Source organism: Hyla sarda, chromosome 8 (genome assembly GCF_029499605.1).
Source record: "Hyla sarda isolate aHylSar1 chromosome 8, aHylSar1.hap1, whole genome shotgun sequence".
Taxonomy (NCBI): Eukaryota; Metazoa; Chordata; class Amphibia; order Anura; family Hylidae; genus Hyla; species Hyla sarda.
This window is the reverse complement of record NC_079196.1, coordinates 202930906-202944432: the sequence shown is the minus strand read 5'-3', so window position 1 is coordinate 202944432 and position 13527 is coordinate 202930906. Positions and strand designations below refer to the sequence as shown.

The 13527-nt window shown below is 47.5% G+C and overlaps 1 protein-coding gene across 1 annotated transcript in view; it reads right to left on the bottom strand.

Moving 5' to 3' along the window:
* Nucleotides 1-13527, bottom strand: part of USP31 (ubiquitin specific peptidase 31) — an 88724-nt gene that overhangs the window by 31371 nt on the left and 43826 nt on the right. The window lies entirely within an intron of this gene.

Sequence of the window (13527 nt, the reverse complement as noted above, 5' to 3'; positions counted from 1 at the left end):
AGGATATAATCCTGTCCAGCTGCAGAATCATCTTTGTCCCAGCTGAAGCACAGACTGGGACAAAGTTCAGCAAGTGAGGGCAGGACTATCACTCCTCTGTGCTCACTCCTGTCCTATCAGACTGCAGAATGAAAACAGAGAGGAGGGGGTTACAGAGCAGCCTGCAGTGATTGGATGAAGAGACCCAACACAGCACAGCAGACTGTTGGGTGTCTGGGCATACTGGGAGTTGTAGTTTTGCAACATCTGGAGGTCCGCAGGTTGAAGACCACTGCTATAGAAGCATTATTAATTTATTTATTTTTTTTTCGTGATTAACCTCTTCAGGACACAGGGCGTATGGATACGCTCTGCATAACGAGTCCTTAAGGACACATGGCGTAGCCATACGCCCGTGGGAAATCCGGTCCACACCGCTAGCCGTTTGGGGACCGAAGCCGGATGCCTACTGAAATCGTTCAGCAGGCATCGTGGCATATCGCCCAGGGGGGCATTATGTCGCTGTACAATTCAGCCCAGCGATATGCGGCAGATTCCGGGTCTCCAGTGACCCGGAATTACACAGCCATAGCCAGCAGGGGTGAGGTGGCACTGGTGCCACCTCACTATCGCCCCGATTCGTTGCCCGGTTTACCGGCCGACCAATCAGGGCACCTGCTGCAGGTGTCACTCCCGCAACCCGCTCCGCCCCTCTTCCGGAGGACGTGAGCGGGTGCGGGACTTGGACCCCGGCATCCCTGTTGGGATCGGGGCCCCAGGAGCGGCGGCGAGGGACTGACCTGCAGCGGCGGTGTGGATCAGCAGTTGGAGATGAGTGACAGCCTCCTGCTGTTGCTTAGCAACCGCTCCCAGCATGCAAAAAGGGCATGCTGGGAGCTGTAGTTATGCAACAGCAGGAGGCAGACCACCACAACTCCCAGCATTCCCTTATGGGCATGCTGGGACTTATAGTTTTGCAACAGCTGGAGGAACATTTTTTATATGGAAAAGTGTACCTTCAGCTGTTGTACAACTACAACTCCCTGCATGGCCGTTGGCTGTCGGCGACTGCTAAGAGTTGTAGTTTTGAAACAGCTGAAGGCACACTGGTTGTGAAACACTGAATTAGGTCACAAACTGAGTGATACATAACCAGTCTGCCTACAGCTGTTGCAAAACTAAAACTCTCAGCATGTACGGTCTGTCAGCGCATGCTGGGAGTTGTAGTTTTGCAACAGCTGGATGTTCCCCCCCCCCCCCCCCAATGTGAATGTAGAGGGTACACTCACATGGGCGGTGGTTTACAGTAAGTATCCGGCTGCAAGTTTGAGCTGCGGCAGCTCAAACAGCCAGCGAGAAACTACTGTGAACCCCCGCCCGTTTGACTGTACCCTAAAAACACTACACTACACTACCACAAAATAAAAAGTAAAAAACACTACATATACACATACCCCTACACAGCCCCCCTCCCCAATAAAAATGAAAAACGTCTGGTACGCCACTGCTTCCAAAACGGAGCCTCCAGCTGTTGCAAAACAACTACTCCCAGTATTACCAGACAGCCACTGACTGTCCAGGCATGCTGGGAGTTTTACAACAGCTGGAGGCACCATGTTTGGAAATCACTGGCGTAGAATACCCCTAAGTCCACCCCCTAATCTAGGCCTCAAATGTGCATGGCGCTCTCTCACTTTGGAGCCCTGTCGTATTTCAAGGCAACAGTTTAGGGTCACATATGGGGTATCGCCGTACTCAGGAGAAATTGTGTTACAAATTTTGGGGGCTATTTTCTGCTTTTACCCCTTTTTAAAAATGTAAATTTTTTGGGAAAACAAGCATTTTAGGTAAAATTTTCTTTTTTTCCTTTTACATATGCAAAAGTCGTGAAACACCTGTGGGGTATAAAGGTTCACTTAACCCCTTGTTACGTTCCCCGCGGGCTCTAGTTTCCAAAATGGTATGCCATGTGTTTTTTTTTATTTTTTTGCTGTCCTGGCACCATAGGGGCTTCCTAAATGCGGCATGCCCCCAGAGCAAAATTTGCTTCCAGAAAGCCAAATGTGACTACTCCTCTTCTGAGACCTGTAGTGCGCCAGCAGAGCACTTTTCAACCCCCTATGGGTTTTTTTCTGAATCGGGAGAAATTGGGCTTAAAATTTTGGGGGGTATTTTCTGCTATTACCCTTTTTGAAAATGTAAAATTTTTGGGAAAACAAGCATTTTAGGTAATTTTTTTTTTTGACATTTGCAAAAGTCATGAAACACCTGTGGGGTATTAAGGCTCACTTTATCCCATGTTACATTCCCCGAGGGGTCTAGTTTCCAAAATGGTATGCCATGTGTTTTTTTTTTTTGCTGTTTTGACCTCCTAGGGGCTTCCTAAATGCAACATGCCCCCCAAAAACCATTTCAGAAAAATGTTCTCTCCAAAATCCCCTTGTCGCTCCTTCGCTTCTGAGCCCTCTACTGCGCCCCCCGAACACTTTATATAGACATATGAGGTATGTGCTTACTCGAGAGAAATTGGGCTACAAATACAAGTAAAAATTTTCTTCTTTTACCACTTGCAAAAATTGGGTCTACAAGAACATGTGAGTGTAAAAAATTAAGATTTTGAATTTTCTCCTTCACTTTGCTGCTATTCCTGTGAAACACCTAAAGGGTTAAAACACTGACTGAATGTCATTTTGAATACTTTGGGGGTGTAGTTTTTATAATGGGGTCATTTATGGGGTATTTCTAATATGAAGACCCTTCAAATCCATTTCAAAACTGAACTGGTCCCTGAAAAATATCGAGTTTGAAAATTTTGTGAAAAATTGGAAAATTGCTGCTGAACTTTGAAGCCCTCTGGTGTTTCCCAAAAGTAAAAACTCATCAATTTTATGATGCAAACATAAAGTAGACATATTGTATATGTGAATAAATTTTTATTTATTTGTAATATACATTTTCCTTACAAGCAGAGAGCTTCAAAGTTAGAAAAATGAAAAATGTTCTAATTTTTCATCAAATTTTGGGATTTTTCACCAAGAAAGGATGCAAGTTACCAAAAAAATTTACTACGTTAAAGTAGAATATGTCACGAAAAAACAATCTCGGAATGAGAATGATAACTAAAAGCATTCCAGAGTTATTAATGTTTAAAGTGACAGTGGTCAGATCTGCAAAAAACGCTCTGGTCCTTAAGGCCAAAATGGGCTTGGTCCTTAAGGGGTTAAGAAAAACGTCTAGAGAGCCGTTTTTTTTTCAAAGGGGTGTGCAGAATTGAGAAAAAAAATAGTTTTTATCCCCAAAAACAGCACCAGTCTTGAACATGGAAAGGGTAACTATTTCAGATTATGCCTTTGAAGTAAATAGGGATGATACAATGTTAGGAGTGTGGTTTTTGTTTTGTTTTTTGGGGGGGGGGGAGAGAGAGAAAAAAAAAAAAACATGTTGATTCCTGGAGATCATAGGCATTCTGGGAATTTTGCAGCAGAATAGTTGTGGATTAGGGAGCAATATCACAATTCTTCTGGGGGAAAAAATGGACTAATAAATGTAGCTGTTTGGCTAAAGATAATGCACTTCTCAGAGAAAATATAAAATGCAGAGAAAGATTATACAGTTATGTTAGAGGCGACTGCTAATGCTGTGTTTAATGGCCCTTTAAAAGGTTCTATGGTGTAAAACATAAAAACATAAATAAATGAAGATGAAGTGGCGGTGTTATTCTGTAGTTTATGGAAATGAAACGCACTATATGCCAATTTCCTTACTGCCATGTGCATACATTAAAGAACATACATTGGGCCACATTTATTGATCAGTTTTTAGGTGTAAAGTTAGCCTAAAAAAAATAGAGTGTTCACACCACGTTTTTGTCTTCGTTTAATGTATACAGTCTAGGGATCGACCGATTATCGGTTTGGCCATATTATCGGCAGATATTCACGATTTTGGGCGTTATCGGTATCTGCCATTATCTTGCCGATAATGCCCCACCCCCCGCCACTTATACCGGAATATCGGTATAAGTTATCGGCCGTAACATCCACAGATTATCGGTATCGGCCCTAAAAAATTGACACAGTCATGTATCCCAAATACAGTCATGGCCGTAAATGTTGGCACCCCTGAAAATGAAGTATTTCTCACAGAAAAGGATTGCAGTAACACTTGTTTTGCTATACACATGTTTATTCCCTTTGTGTGTATTGGAACTAAACCAAAAAAGAGGGAGGGGAAAAAAAGCTAAATTGGACATAATGTCACCAAACACCAAAAATGGTCTGCACAAAATTATTGGCACCCTTAACTTAATATTTTGTTGCACACCCTTTGGAAAAATATAACTGATATCAGTCCCTTCCTATAACCATCAATAAGCTTCTTACACCTCTCAGCCGGAATGTTGGACCACTCTTCCTTTACAAACTCCCCCAGGTCTCTCTTATTGAAGGGCGCCTTTTCCGAACGGTAATTTTAAGATCTCTCCACAGGTGTTCAATGGGATTTAGATCTGGACTCATTGTTGCCAATTCAGAACTCTCCAGCGCTTTGTTGCCATCCATTTCTGGATGATTTTTGACGTATGTTTGGGGTCAATAACTGGAAGACCCAAGATCTCAGACGCAAACCCAGCTTTCTGACACTGGGCTGTACAGTGCAACCCAAAATCTGTTGGTAATCCTCAGATTTCATGATGCCTTGCACACATTCAAGGCACCCAGTGCCAAAGGCAGCAAAACAACCCCAAAACATAATTGAACCTCCACCATATTTCACTGTAGGTACCGTGTTCTTTTCTTTGTAGTCCTCATTCCGTTTTCGGTAAACAGTAGAATGAGGTTCTTTACCAAAAAGCTCTCTCTTTGTCTTATCTGTCCACAAGACATTTTCCCAGAAGGATTTTGGCTTACTCAAGTTCATTTGGGCAAAATGTAGTCTTGGTTTTTTATGTCTCCGTGTCAGCAGTGGGGTCCTCCTGGGTCTCTTGCCATAGCGTTTCATTTAATTTAAATGTTGACGGATAGTTCACGCTGACACTGATGCTCCCTGAGCCTGCAGGACAGCTTGAATATCTTTGGAACTTGTTTGGGGCTGCTTATCCACCATCCGGACTATCCTGCGTTGACACCTTTCATTAATTTTTCTCTTCTGTCCACGCCCAGGGAGATTATCTACAGTGCCATGGGTTACAAACTTCTTGATAATGTTGCGCACTGTGGACAAAGACAAATCTACATCTCTGGAGATGGACTTGTAACCTTGAGACTGTTGATATTTTTCCACAATTTTGGTTCTCAAGTCCTCTGATGGTTCTCTTCTCTTTTGTCCATGCTTAGTGTGGCACACACGGACACACAATGCAAAGACTAAGTGAACTTCTATCCTTTTTATCTGCTGTCAGGTGGGATTTTTATATTGCCTACACCGGTTACTTGCCCCAGGTGTATATAAAGGAGCATCACATGCTTAAAACAATCTTATTTTTCCACAATTTTGAAACTGTGCCAATAATTTTGTCCAGCCCATTTTTGGAGTTTGGTGACATTATGTCCAATTTGCTTTTTTTCCCTCCATTTTTGGTTTAGTTCCAATACACACAAAGGAAATAAAGATGTGTATAGCAAAACATGTGTTACTGCAATCCTTTTCTGTGAGAAATACTTCATTTTCTTGAAAAATTTCAGGGTACCAACATTTACAGCCATGACTGCATTCAGCGTTATCCGTCCAGGGTGCCTCCAGCTGTTGCGAAACTACAAGTTCTAGCATACCCGGACAGCCAACGGCATGCTGAAACTTGTAGTTTTGTAACAGTTGGGGGCACCGCCGCAATCAGACATCTTATCCCCTTATCCGTTGTATTGGATCTAGAAGCAGAGTACCCCTTTAAGGATATAAGGATTTTTTTATTTGTGCTATATCGTTTTTTCCTCCCCGCCTTCTACTAGCCGGAACACTCAATTTTCCACCTACAGATCCATATGAAGGCTTGATTTTTGTGCCACCAATGGTACTTTGTAATAAGTTTATTAAATGTTACCACAAAATCTATGGTGAAGCCAAAAAAATGTATGGGGCAAAATTAAAAACCAAGAACACCATTTTGCTACTTTTGGGGGCTTCCATTTCTACGCAGTGCACTTTTCAGCAAAACTGACACCTTATCTTTATTCTGTAGGCCCATTTGATTTATATAGGTTTTATTTAGTTGTAATAGTTTTAAAGAATTATAACTTTTTGTACAAAAATTTGTATGCTTAAAAAAAAAAAAAAAAATCGTGTCCTCTTCTGATTCCTATAACTGTTATTTTTCTGTATACATGCTTGTAAGAGGGCACATTTTTTTGCATCATGATCTGTAGTTTTTAGCAGTACCATTTTTGTTTAAATGAGACTTTTTGATCACTTTTAAACGTTTTTTTTCTGGTATACGAAGTGATCAAAAAAGGAGATTTTTCTTTACTTACCGTAAAATCTCTCTCTCGAAGGATCCATTGGGGGACACAGACCGCAGATTTATGCTACTGTCTCTAGGAGGTGACACTATGGTAATAAAAAAAGTCAGCTCCTCCCAGCAGGATATACCCGCCTTCAGGCTCTAAGCTAATCAGTTTAAGTTCCAGAGCAACAGGAGGAGACCAACAGGTCAAAGAAAAACCCAAAACTGTCCGAGAACCAGAAGAAAAAAAATAACTGAACACACCCTCGGACAGAGAACCAAAAGGAAAATCCCAAAAAGGGCGGGAGTTGTGTCCCCCAATGGATCCTTCGAGAAAGAGATTTTACGGTAAGTAAACAAAAATCTCCTTTTCTCTATCGGCTCCATTGGGGGACACAGACCGTGGGACGTACCAAAGCCGGCCCTTGGGTGGGCAGATAAGCAGTCAGGCAGACGGCCGATCCACTGCTGCCTGCAACACTTTACGACCCAGACTAGCATCAGCCGATACGAAAGTATGAACTCGGTAAAACCTCGAGAAAGTGTGCAAAGACAACCAGGTAGCCGCCTTGCAAATTTGCGAGGCCGAGGCTCTATTCTGGAGAGCCCAGGATGCCCCAACAGAACGAGTAGAATGAGCCACAACCCTGAAGGGAGGAATCAACCCCTTACAGCGATAGACTTCCGAAATGGTGGACCTAATCCACCGAGAAATGGTGGCCTTGGAAGCAGGTTGTCCCTTGCGACGACCTTCCGTAAGGACGAAAAAGGAATCACACTGACTAAATGAAGAAGTGATGGAGAAATAAGACCGAACAGCCCGAACTACATCCAGCTTGTGTAGTAAGCGCTCCTTAGGATGAGAAGGAGCAGGACAAAAAGACGGGAGGACAATGTCCTCATTGAGATGAAAGGCCGAGACCACCTTAGGCAAAAAGGAAGGATCTGGCCGGAAAACAACCTTATCCTGGTGGATCACCAGAAACGGAGAACGGCAGGAAAGAGCTGCCAATTCAGACACCCTCCGGATGGAGGTGATAGCAACAAGAAACGCCACTTTCCAAGAAAGGAGGCGGAGAAACACCTCTCTAAGGGGCTCAAAGGGTGCACCCTGGAGGGCACTCAGAACCAAATTCAAGTCCCAAGGGGGAGAGGGTGACCGATAAGGAGGAACCGCGTGCGCCACTCCTTGAAGGAAGGTCCAGACATGACAATTAGAAGCCAGGGGCCGCTGGAAAAGAACAGCAAGGGCCAAAACCTGACCTTTAAGTGAACTGAGAGACAACCCCACTCCCAACCCCGACTGCAAAAAGGAGAGAAGACGGGGAACCGAGAAGGTTACCAGGGAGATGTCCTGAGCTTCACACCAACGAAAATAAGACCGCCAAGTACGGTGGTAAATTCTTGCGGAGGAGGACTTACGAGCCTTGAGCATGGTGTGAATGACTTGGGAAAAGAACCCGCGGGCCCTTAAAACCGCAGTCTCAACCGCCACGCTGTCAAATGCAGCGACTGTAAATTGGGGTGACAAAGAGGACCCTGAGAGAGTAGGTCCGGGCGGAGCAGAAGGCGCAGTGGAGCGTCGTCCAGGAGCCTGACTACGTCGGTGTACCACGACCTTCGGGGCCAATCTGGAGCTACAAGAATGGCGGGGACGTCCTCTGCCTTGAGCTTCCTCAGCACCCTGGGAAGAAGCGGAAGAGGAGGGAACAGATAGGGTAGGGCAAACCCCGCCCAAGGAATCACTTGGGCGTCCACGGCCAGGGCCTGAGGGTCCCGGGACTTGGACACAAAAGGAAGGATCTTCCGATTGTGCCGGGACGCGAAGAGGTCCAAGTCCGGAATGCCCCAGAGTTCGCAGAGCTGCGCGAAGACCTCCGGATGTAGAGACCACTCGTCGGGTGAGGTCAGACTGAGGAAGTCCGCTTCCCAGTTGAGCACTCCCGGAATGTGAATTGCCGAAATGGCCGGAACCTTGCTCTCCGCCCAGGTGAGAATCTTTGTCACCTCGGCCATGGCTGCCGAGCTGCGAGTGCCGCCCTGTCGATTTATGTACGCCACGGCCGTGGCGTTGTCCGACTGAACGCGGACAGGACGGGACTGAAGACGGGACTCCCAATGAAGAAGACAAAGAATTGTCCGTAATTCCAATATGTTTATCGGAAGAAGGATCTCCTGGGGAGACCAGAGTCTTTTGGTACTGAAACCTGGGTCCCAGGGAACGGTCCCCCGACCGGAGCGCCAGACGTTTGTACGGCGGAAGACAAATTCGGGCAGAGGCCGTGTCGAATCGAAGTCCCAGAAAGGTTAGAGACTGGGTAGGACGGAGGACTGACTTGTCCCGGTTGATCATCCACCCGAAGCGAATCAGAGTGTGGAGAGTGACATCCAGATTTTCCAGAGTCTGGGCTCTGGATGGAGCCTTGATGAGAAGGTCGTCCAGATAGGGTATCACCGAGATTACCCTCGACCGTAATAGGCCCATCACTGGCGCAAGGATCTTTGTAAAGACCCGAGGAGCCGTGGCTAGACCGAAGGGGAGGGCTACGAAATGAAAGTGGCCCTCCGGAACCGCAAATCGGAGGTACCGATGATGGCCCGGAAATATTGGCACATGGAGGTAGGAATCCTTGATGTCCACCGATTAAACGGAGAGATTCCATTCGGAAGTGGCGGATGAGAAGGTGACGGTTGAGACGCTTGAGGTCTAGGATTGGTCGCACAGAACCGTCCTTCTTGGGGACCACAAAAAGATTTGAATAGACACCCCGAAACCGTTCCCCTGGAGGAACGGGTACGATAACCCCCTGGAGAAGCAGAGACTGGAGAGCCGTTCGCCAGAGGAGGAGACCGGGGGGCCCGGGATCGAAAAAAAGCGATCCCTCGGAAGGGAGGCGAATTCGATTCGGTAACCGTTGGACGCCACGTCCCTGAACCAAGAGTCCTGAATGTGTGACGTCCAGATGTCTTGAAAAAGCAAGAGACGACCTCCCACCCGAGAAGAAACCGCAGGTGGGGGCCTCACTTCATGCAGAAGTGGGTTTGCTGTTGCCCGATTTGGGCGCAAAACGGCCGGACCGGTTGAGTCCGACTTCCTAGACGGGCGTGCCCGGAACGAGGGAGCCTTCTTGTCCCGCAAGGCGCCTGCCCGGACCCTTTGCTGGAGCCAGAGGTCCGAAAGGACCGAAAGGAAAAAAAACTTCCTTTGGGAAGTAGGGCGAGCCTTATTTTGAGGTAACAAGGAACTCTTACCTCCCGTTGCCTCAGAGATAATATCATCAAGGCGTTTGTCAAAAAGATGGCCACCCGTAAAGGGAAGCTCAGTGAGAGACCTTTTGGAAGCGGCATCCGCATTCCAAGCTTTAAGCCACATAGAGCGGCGGAGAGCCGCTAGGTGACCCACAGCAAAGGCAGAACAACGGGCTGACTGCAGGGAAGCTGCGCACAGAAAGTCCCCAGCTTTAGAGCATTGGAGAGCCAGAGCAGATAGATCCTCTGGGGGGGATCCCGCTAAGATATCCTGATGGAGCTTTTGGCACCACTCAGACAGGGCCTTGGACACCCATGTCGAGGCGAAGATGGGAAGAAGAGAAGAGTCAGCTGCTTCAGAAATAAACTTCGCTAAAGATTCTACCTTCTTGTCCGTGGGATCCTTGAAGGCAGCGGCATCTGCCAGAGGCAGTGTAGTCGCTTTAGAGATCCAGGAGATTGGTGGATCCACTGAGGGAGGGGAAACCACGTTAGCGACAAAGTCCTTGTCAAATGGATAACGTTCTTGAATTGTCTTGATTCCCGGGAACCTCTTGTCTGGATCTTTCCATGCGGATTCCAGAATGTCGCAAAGTCAGCGTGAGAGCTGAACCTTTGAGGTGCTGGCTTAGCATGGTGAAAGGATACTCCTGGATTGACATCCGAAGATCCTGGGTCCTCCAAGTGAAAGGTGTCTCTTATGGCTGTCACCAATGAGTTCACCGTTGCAATTGAGTCCGAGCGGTCCTCTGAGTCAGATGCCGGCTCGGAAGCCTCGTCCACCAGTTCACCAGGGGAATGTGAATGAGTAGAGGCAGTCCTGGAGGGGGGCGACCCAGACCGGGTACGCAGTTCTGGCGTGGCAGAGCGGCAACTCCGAGAACGTCCCCTGGAGGATCAACGTTTGTGCCCAGATGATGGGGGGGCGGGACCCACGAGGGGAACGCTCACGTCTATCTGAAGACTCAATGGAAGAGTCAGACGAGGCACCCCTAGTACGCTTGTGAGAGTGTGAAGTATGAGGAGACGAGGAGCGGGCCCTCTCAGAGGTCCTGCGCAGGGAAGACCCCTTCAAGGCGGACACCACTTCCCTGGAGGCCTCAGCCACCGAACGGGAGACTTGGGTCAAGTCAGCCATATACTGGGTCAGGGAAGAAACCCAGGCTGGAGGAGCGGCTGAACCCACCGGGACCGAAGGGGCATCAGGGGGTACCAGGGGGTCTGGGGGGAGCAGGCAGGGCAAGTGAGCTCAGCAGAGCCAGACATCTTGGTATTACGGTGCTTACAGATATAATAAGTCACTGAAGTTCCAGGTTTCTGTTTAGAGGGAGGAACAACTCTGGGTACGGACTTTCTCAACCTAGTCTGTGTCCCCTGTCAGCTGCAGTGAGGAGAACTCGCTCCTTGCAGCTAGAGAGACTGAACATGCCCCCAATAGGAAGGGAGGGGCGTGCCTGAAGCAAGGCACACAGTGACAGACCACTTCTCACTGAAAATCGCACCCACGGCACTGATTGGAGGCTGCTTCGCGCCCTTGAGAGCTCCCAGCCCTGTGGGCGGAGCTACAGACCGGCCGAGAAGAACTGTCATGGTGCCCGCTCCTTGTCCAGAGCGCACATGTCTAGCCGCATATGCGCTCGAGGGTATAGAGCGTGCAGCCTAAACGCCGGCAGAGACTGCCGGCGAAAGTGAAAGTAAGCCGGCGCTGAAGCGCCCGGCTCGTAGCAGCGCCGCAGCTGACAGCCGCAACTAAGGCGCTGCCAGCAAAATAAAGCAGGCTGGCGCTGAGAGCGCCCGGCCCGAAACAGCACCGTGGCTGACAGCCGCATATAAGGCGCTGGACGTAGTTGCACCAAACACACACACACACACAACAAAGTGAAGTGCCCCATAATACATGACCCCTCAGGTGCCACTGCTCCCCCAGAATAAAGTGCAGCCCCTGTATAAGCCAGCCCCATAACCCTAAGGTGGGCCAAAAACAGGGGGTCTCCAGAGGTTGCGTGTCCGTACCTATGGAGAAAAAAGGGGGGGTACTTACCTCAGTCAGAAGAACTTACCTAATGGAGTCTTCAGTCAGCTTTTTGTCCCTGCATCACGCCTAGCTGCTATGCGCGAGCGAGGCGAGCAGAGAAATAGGGGGACCCAGACCCATGAGGTACCAACCCAGATGCTGACCGTTGGCGAGGGGGGGGTGAACAGCGCATATACGCAATGTCTGTGCCCCCTTACTCGCAATGGGGAAACAGGGAACCCCACCTGAAAACAGAAAGGAAAAAGGAATAAAAAAAACTAACACGTCCCTATACTAGGAAAATAATAAAAATTAGAAGACCTGGTCTGGAGAATCCAGACCATGTCCACCTCCTTCAGACACTAAGCTTAAACTGGTTAGCCCAGAGCCTGAAGGCGGGTATATCCTGCTGGGAGGAGCTGACTTTTTTTTTTTATTACCATAGTGTCACACCTCCTAGAGACCGCAGCATACACCCGTGGTCTGTGTCCCCCAATGGAGCCCATAGAGTAGAGATGAGCGAACTTACAGTAAATTCGATTCGTCACGAACTTCTCGGCTCGGCAGTTGATGAGTTATCCTGCGTAAATTAGTTCAGCCTTCAGGTGCTCCGGTGGGCTGGAAAAGGTGGATACATTCCTAGGAAAGAGTCTCCTAGGACTGTATCCACCTTTTCCAGCCCCCCGGAGCACCTGAAAGCTGAACTAATTTATGCAGGAAAAGTCATCAACTGCTGAGCCGAGAAGTTCGTGACGAATCGAATTTACTGTAAGTTCGCTCATCTCTATGATAGAGAAATCAGCAATTATGGACTTATGTACTTTTTTTATGTCTACATCATTGACCATGCAGATTAATTCATGTTATATTTTATTAGTTTGGAGATTTTTACATTCTGCGATATCACTTTTGTTCATTTCTGTTTTCGTTATTTCATTATAAAAAGGGGAGTGCTTTATACTTTTATGAGGGAAGGGACTTCTTCACATTAAACAATTTTTTTCACTATGTAGGCTGCCCAGGCATGCTAGGAGTTGTAGTTTTGCAGCAACTGGAGGCACCCTGGTTGGGAAACACTAGTCCATACAAGCATATGGGGTAAGCTTCTGTAATACAGATCTGGAATACGGTATAAAATACCATCACTATTTCACTTGTATTTTGTACAGTAAATACTGATGGGCGTCTTCTAGACGAAACATTTTTATCGCAGAGGTCCCCATGGATAGGGGTGAGGTGTCTTTCACTGGACAACCAGTTTATCATTAGCTCTGTATCATGGTGTGCATAAAAAATAAAAGTAAAAAAATAAAAAAGAGAAAGAGAAAAAAGTAATGTAATACCATTAAAGGAAATTTGTCACCAGTGTCACCTGCACTAACCTGTCGGTACCGACAGGTAGTGCAGGTGACACTGACGACAACGGTGCTCACCTTGTCCCGTTCCATGCAGGGGGATCTCCAGTAATCTCCTCTGTTAGCTTCATCTCCGGCCCGGCTTTGAGCATGGGTGGAGCTTAGTGATATCATTGCTGCTGTTCTCTAGCAGCGGGACCCAAAAGAGAGCAGCAGCGGATTGGGGCATGGGCAGAGCTTAGTGATGTCACCTCTGCTGGGTCCCGCTGCTAGAGAACAGCAGCAGTGGCGTCACTAAGCTCCACCTGTGCCGCAAGCCGGGGCAGAGCTGAAGCCAATGGAGGAGGAGATTACTGGAGATCCCCTGCACGAAACAGGACAAGGTAAGTACAGTTGTCATCAGTGTCCCCTGCACTACCTGTCTATACTGATAGGTTAGTGCAGGTGACACTGGTGACAGATTTCCTTGAAAAATAATCAAATAAATCCAAAAA